This window comes from Lytechinus variegatus, chromosome 1 (genome assembly GCF_018143015.1).
Source record: "Lytechinus variegatus isolate NC3 chromosome 1, Lvar_3.0, whole genome shotgun sequence".
In the NCBI taxonomy this organism is placed as follows: Eukaryota; Metazoa; Echinodermata; class Echinoidea; order Temnopleuroida; family Toxopneustidae; genus Lytechinus; species Lytechinus variegatus.
Window position 1 is genome coordinate 81,810,416 of NC_054740.1, and position 7,999 is coordinate 81,818,414.

Here is a 7,999-nt window from a genome sequence, read left to right on the forward strand (position 1 = left end):
CATATAGGGGAAGGCGGGGTAAGTTGAGCATAGGGGCAAGTTGAGCCACCAGCCCCAGGCCAATAATGAATGAGTCAGACATTGTGGTGGTGTCATGTATTGATGACCCATAGCATAACCCCTAACCCCACCATATTGTTTTCAACTTTGAAACAAAAAGTAGTTCTTGAGAGGGAAAAATATGAATTTCATCAAAAAAAGTAAATAAGAGTGTGAAATAGATAAGTGGTTTATATACACACACGTCTTTAAATATAATCAAGACATGATAACAGCATTATTAGTCCAGGTATGGATCTTCATTCTTGTCATAGTCTTTTATATGATGGATGCATATTAAATGTGTGGATACAAAATTATCGCACTAAGTTCGGACTGGGGTAAGTTGAGCCAAACAGCATGGGGAAAGTTGAGCCATGGTAATTCCTATGGTAATGTATCTTAAAAAACAAACAAACCATAAAAATCGATTGAAATGCTGGCTGAAAGGAGCAAATTTACATGACTGCTCTTTTCCTTTTAAAGGATGTTAGTATTTATAGAGAATTAGCAAGTGAAAAGACTTTAAACAAAAATTTGGCATGCTGGTTCTGCCCTCATACATTTTGTACATAGTTTTTGTGGCTCAACTTACCCCAGAAGGTGGCTCAAACTTACCCCATATATGGGGCAAGTTGAGCCATTTGACATCGTTTTTTTTCAAAGGTCACGATGACTTTCAGTGTGGGGATAGAAATTTATATATAGGTGGAAAATATTCAGAAGAATTAAATTTCAAGGCAAGGTACTTATTTCGACAAGATTATTAATCATATCAATTCTATCATGCAAAAAGCAAAAACTGTCACAACTTACCCCGCCTTCCCCTACACATATTTCTCTTCCTTACCATCTCACATCCTTCTTTCTCTTTACACCAATCTACCTCACGGGGCAGTTTAAAAAAGATAAGTGATCAATTACAATTCAAAATAACAAATCTTGGTTGTTTTTAAGCAATCAAGTTTGTTTAAAAATCAGTGAACATATTGGGCATGTTAAATTGATCGTGTTTATTCATTCAGCAATTGATACAAACTATTGTGTTGAAATATCCAGGGGACTGTTTCAATCATGATGGTTGTAATCCCTTAAATGTTTTCATTTAAAATTTCAAAAATACTTTTTTCATTTGACAGTGAAGCACAGTAACTCTCAGTGTCTGTGACAGTTTTATGAATATTGTCAAGTTTTTCAATTCCCTGACAAATGCCATACTAGCCAGTGACCAGAGAAAGAATTCACAAGCATGATATTGATAAAGTTTGTCAGTAAAGACAAATTTCAAGTGTCCAATGTTTTTCCTTTATCATCTACACATATATGTCTTCCTTATTAAAGATAGTTTGAATGTATATAGATATGAAATCACCATCTATAAGTCCTATTTATTCATTGTTATAAAACTGTACAAACAGGACCGAGATATAGGTCTTATCACACATGTACCTCATTAAACCAGTACCTCAGTAGTCTTTTTGAGTAAAAACTTTGGGAAGCCGTGGCAAATCACTGAATGAAACATTGAAATGCCAACTCCCTTTCTAGTCTCAGGCCATGCTGATTATACAGTGGAAAGAAAAAGGCATTCATTTACAATTCTCATAAGCTTTCAGTTTTATTACAAAATGTTCTGAATATATACATATTATACATAAATGCATGTATTTACATTGTTGGTGAAGTATGGTATGTCTAAAGAAATAAATTATCTGGCATCAAAGACAATGATTTCCATCATTTTATTTGTCTCAATAGAGGCGGCTCCCCACAATACCTCCTATACACCTGCGTCCATATTTCTAGCACGTTTCTTCAATTACTTTGAGGGAAAAGGGTACCTTTTTTACCACAGCTAGCTAGCAATCACCTCAAATGCTAGCCAGTCTCACATCCCACCCAACCTAGCAACTCAATCTGTTATGTAAAATTCTGAAAGTGTGCATGAAGCATTAAAGAACTCATCTATTGTATGCCATTGCAATAAGGCCAACATTTTTAAACTTCTGGAATTTAACTTCTCCAGTGTTAGTATCACTTCACTTTTTTCACAACTTGGGTACAAGTCATTGCATTACCTTGATTTCACTTAAATTTAGCACATAATGTTATTTTCTTTTTGAAGCATACTACTTTGGTGATGACTATTATCATGATGTACAAACACACTCCCTCTATAACATATATTTTATTTCGAACAGTGTACGTTCGATCTAATGTGAGAAGCCCGCCCGGCGCATGCGACTTGCCACTTTCGCTACGTTTTTGCGTTTGCCACAACACTTTTGAAGATCTAGTCGGTGGACCTACAAAAGTTCATAAAATTTCTCCTTTTTCGACCAAAACATCATGAAGGATTCGGAGAAAGTGGAGCCTGCGGCTATAGCCGCCGCTACAGCTACCGCTGCCGCCAAGGGAGGGAGCTCGCCCAGTACGGCAAGTACCGGTTCTGCGGAGCCAGGTATGAAGAAAACCAAGAATATAAGTTTGGTAAGCAGGATGGGAAAACTTGAGGAGTTGAAACGCTCCCGGGAGGAGCGGATGGAGATCAAGTCTATATGTTAGAGACTTTGTGCTCACAGTCACAAACAAAACCTCAGACTCAGTGATAAACAAAAGTCTAGATCTAGGCCTGGTGGTGCAGGCGGTGCACGTACTCACAGGTTTGAGAGGGATCATACGCGTGATTATGACTCTAAAGAATATGATTATGGGGATGTTTATGAACATGCAGACTATGGAGAACATGATTATGATTGATCTACTCAAATGGACGAAGATATAGAGATGGGGTACCCACACTCTCCTACTTACGCATCCTCTGAAACTATGCAGCCGGTTGACACTGCTCCAGATCCGCAGGTTGAAGTTGCTAAGAAACGAAGACTGAATAAACATGTAACTGATGCTAATACCCTGCAAACTGATGAAGGTCAGGAAGAAATTGGGTTCGCTTCTAGGTTTGCTGTCTCTGCTGAGGTAGGCGACGTTCTTGGATCTGAGCACGCACGAAGTGTTGATTTTCTTCTTACACACCCACTCGAGGAAAAATATTTGGCAGGGACATGGGAGAAGTATATGAGACCTGCTAACTCCACTCACCTGATAGTTCCTCGAGTTAACCCGTTGGTTTGGGATAATCTGCGTCCTCATGCCCATACACTTGATATGAAAATTCAGAGGTGCCAGAGCTCAGAGGCCTTCAGTTAAAGGGATTACTGCTCTTATGAACTCCTTAAAGGACGTGCCTGAGCTGAATGAAACCAACAAGATGCTGTGGCATTGTTAGGGAATGTACATTTCGAACTGAACCAGCTCCGTAAAAATTTTATCAAACCGGAATTGCACCCTAGATACACTTACTTGTGCAAACCCTCAGTAAAAACCACGCAGTGGTATTTTGGAGATGAACTTTCTAAGACCATCAAGGAAATGGATGAAGAGCAAAAGGCAGTGGGAGTGATGCGGAAGCATCGACATCAAACCAATCCCAGTCAAGGGCCTGTTGCAGCTGGAGGATTTGCCATGCCTTTTGCAAAGCCGTATGCTAAACCCAGCCAGAGATACCAGGATGCTGGATGGGCGTCATCTTCAAGTTCAAGCTTGGGATACTAGCCTTTTTTAGGCAGAAGGCACGGGCAGTTTGCCGCCCCGTTCCAGCAAGCACCAACCAGGGGTCATCACCCAGTGAAACCCAAGCAGGTCAAGCCAGCCTCAACCTACCCAAATCCAGAGAGACGGTAGAAGACATGCCTGAAGAGCAAGCAAGACAACGTATATCACAAGTAAGTGAATGTTCAGTTTTTGAGCAGATTGGTGGACGCTTGAGGAGTCATATTGAAGCTTGGAAAGCAATAACTTCTGACAGTAATATTCTTAAAACAGTCTCTGGCTATGAATTAGAATTCAATGAAAATGGACCACCAGTCCAAGATCATATTCCTTATCCATATAAATTAGATGAAAGGGAAAAACAGGCCGTAACTCTTGAAATTGATCGTCTTCAGAGCAAAGGTGTGATTGAAAAATCTGTGAATGAGCAAGGAGAATTTATCTCCAATATATTTACAAGGCCTAAGAAAGATGGTAGCCATCAAATGATTTAAGATTTGTCAAGATTGAATGATCATTTAGAATATCATCATTTTAAGATGGATACTCTAGAGACTGCACTCCAATTACTGAGATCAGATTGCTTCTTAGCTTCAATAGACCTCAAGGATGCATATTACTCTGTGCCTATTGCTGTGCATTATAGGAAATATCTTAAGTTCTATTGGAACAAAGATTTATGGCAATTCAAATCACTCTCAAATGGGCTCAGTTCAGGGCCAAGGATTTTTACAAAACTCCTAAAACCTCCTTTGTCAGTTATGAGGTGCAAAGGGCAGTGTAGTAGCCTATATTGATGATACGTTGATAGTTGCCAATTCAAGCCAAGCAGCACAAGAAGCTGTAAGAGACACAGCCCAAATATTATCTGACTTAGGCTTCGTTATCCACCCCCAAAAGTCAATCCTGAAGCCTGTACAAGAAATAACGTTTTTAGGTTGTATACTGAACTCTCAAAGCATGTGTGTCAGGCTGACAGAGAGGACTCAAGAAATTGGCCATTTGTGTTCCCAACTACTATCATCCGGCAAAGTAACAATACGTTTTGTGTCAACAGTGATTGGAAAGCTTGTTGCAGCTTTTCCGGGTGTTCAATTTGGTCAGCTACATTACTGAGAGCTTGAGAGAGAGAAACAAAAAGAAACTTAAGCTCAATAAAGGTCACTATGACCGCGATATGACCCTGTCAAGGCTGCTAAGGATGACTTGAGGTGGTGGATCTCAAACATTCAATGCTCAAAATCAAGAATCTTTAAGCAAGCCCCGCTATGCATATCACATGTGATGCCTCCGTTTAGGTTGGGGTGCATCTAATGGTTCGGTCCATGTGGGAGGACGTTGGAATGCTCAACAAGAGATCAGAGCACAGAATAATGAGATTAACTATTTAGAATTAAAGGCAGCCTTCCTAGCTATGCAATCATTTTGTTCCCATAAAAAGAACATACATGTGTCTTTGGAGTCAGATAATGTCACGGCAGTTGCCTACATAAACAATTATGGTGGAATGAAATCCCCATCATGTATCGAACTTGCTAAGGTTTTTTGGAGCTGGTGTATTGAGAGAGATATCTCAGTTTCAGCTAAACACTTGCCAGGTGTGATGAATACTATAGCAGACAAAAAGTCACGTAATTTCAATGACCAACTGGAATGGACATTAGATAAAAATGTTTTTTCGAAATTGTGTGATATCCATGGTAGGCCAGAGATTGATCTATTTGCAACACGCCTTAATGCTCAAGTTGAGACGTATGTTTCATGGCTCCCAGACCCAGGTGCAGTGGGCACAGATGCTTTTTCTATCACGTGGCAACAAGGGAAGTTGCTCTATGCCTTCCCACCTTTTTGTCTAATTGGAAAGTGTTTGCAAAAAATAGAAATTGATGTGAAGTCATGATGATAGTACCTAGATGGCCCACTCGGCCATGGTTTGGGAAATTGCTTAGAATGCTCATCAGTAAGCCCATCATTCTTCCAAAGGCAAAGTACTTGATTACTCTCCCAAATACCAGGGACAGTCACCCACTGATCAACCGTTTAAACCTTATGTCTTGCAGATTGTCAGGAAAGACCTCCAAGACAAGGGCCTTTCGAGATCGACTGCAGACATTATCCTTGCTGCCTGGAGGCCCTCAACAACTAAGCAGTATGCTACCTACATTAACCAGTGGTTGGACTTTTGTCGCACACGAAAAATTGATTCAGTGCAAACATCTGTGATAGCTGTGCTAGAATTTTTGAGTTCATTATATGAGAGAGTAGGATACAGTGCGGTTAATACAGCTAGATCAGCACTGGCAGCTACAGTGACTTTGTCAGATGGTATTAGTCTTAGTACACATCCACTTGTTACCCGCTTCATGAAGGGTGTGTTTAATTTGAAGCCTCCCAGACCAAGGTATGAAAGAACTTGGGATGTGACAATTGTACTATCTTATTTGCGAGGATTATGGCCCCTGACGTCCTTATCCCTTCAGGACTTGACAATGAAAACTTGCATGCTCTTAACATTAGTGTCTGCTCAACGACAGCAGACCCTTCACCTTCTTTGTATCACCAGCATGGATGTTACAGACTCAGCAGTCACCTTTTCAGTAGATGAACTGTTAAAAACAAGCAAACCGGGGAAGACTGGGCCGAAGTTAGTGCTTAAGAAGTATGGACATGACTCGCGTGTTTGCATCTATACGCATTTGTTAGAATATGTTGGCCGTACAAGGCCTCTTAGAGGACAGGAAACCTACCTGTTTATCAGCACCCGGAAACCACATTGCTGTGTGTCTAAGGATACTATTGCCAGATGGCTTAAGTTAGTAATGTTTAAAGCAGGTATAGACATTGGGGTGCTTAAACCCAACTCCACGCAATCTGCTGCTGCCTCTAAAGTTGGCAGGACTTTGCCAGTAGAAAACATTATGCATCATGTGGGATGGAGGTCAGAAGCAACATTCCAGGAATTCTATAACAAGCCAACAGAGGAAGTTGACTCGTTTGTGTCTGCGCTCTTAGGGGATACTGTAGATTCGACCAATGAAGCAACAGATTTCTAAATAGCTCATGTGAGTTTTACATCAAACATTTGTCTTTTCAGTTATGGTTTCGAGGCCAGAGTTTACTTTAAAGTCTCACATTAGATCGAACGTACACCGTTCGAAATAAAATGAAGAGATTAAACGAAAACTTACCTGTTTGAAGTTTGATCTCCATTTTATGAAGTAGGTGTAGTGAAGAGCTAATGTGCCCTCCGCTCCCTCCCATATTTGGTTAACTGAAGGTCTAAGAGGGGTTGTAGCTTCACACGCCTACATACTTGTACTTATATACCTCCACGTAGTGGATGGGAAATTTTACCCAGAATTGGAAAACTAAACCAGTGGGCACTACGTGGGGTTTTTAAACTCTGTCCTCACGTTGAATTGTGGCAAGGCGCATGCACGGGGCGGGCTCCTCACATTAGCTCTTCACTACACCTACTTCATAAAATGGAGATCAAACTTCAAACAGGTAAGTTTTCGTTTAATCTCTTCATTAATGCACTTCAAGGTACAATAACAATTTTCCCTATCACAAATATGTTTGACAGCAGGGTGATATATATCCCACATGTTGGTTCATTCAGCAAAGACACTTCCTGCCCTCATAACAAAGTAACAAGTTAAGACTCTTAGAAATCTTTCTAGCATGATGGGTTTTGAGCTATAGTATGCAACCAATAGATCCTGTTGTATCCTCCACAGAGCTGATGATATTCAGGGAGTGCATGAAAACTGTACTTTTTCTAAAGAAGAGGGAAGTCACTTTGTCCTACTGTTTTTCATTGTCTTGCCATCCCTTGGGTTGGGCTTTGACTTATGGACCCCCCCCCGCACTACCCCTGGTCCCGTTAGGGGGCCACACCCTTGAACCACAGAGAATTCCCTACTCTTACCAATGTTGTATGGGTGAAAGGGAATCAAAATCAAATCAGAAATTTGTAAACAACAATCAATATTTTATCAAAATTAAATGGAAAATATATGATGGTTTGATGGAAATAAAGAGACTAACACTGCGCCATTGTGTGGGCATCAAACAAGTGCGCATTACAAAATGCACTTCGACAATATCAATAAGATGGCTTTCATTGAAAATAAAGTTCAGAAACATAAATCATGTTTAGTCTTGAAAATGTCAACAAGAAAATAGAATTGAATTTGCTTCAATGATTCTGAGGAAACATAACTGAATAGATATTTCATTTTCCAAACTTTATTCTTGATCTCCCCCAATAATTGTGTCTCATATTTTCTTGAAGATTTTATTTTCTAAATCAATTAATTCCTTGGGTCTGTCGCATAAAGCCTTT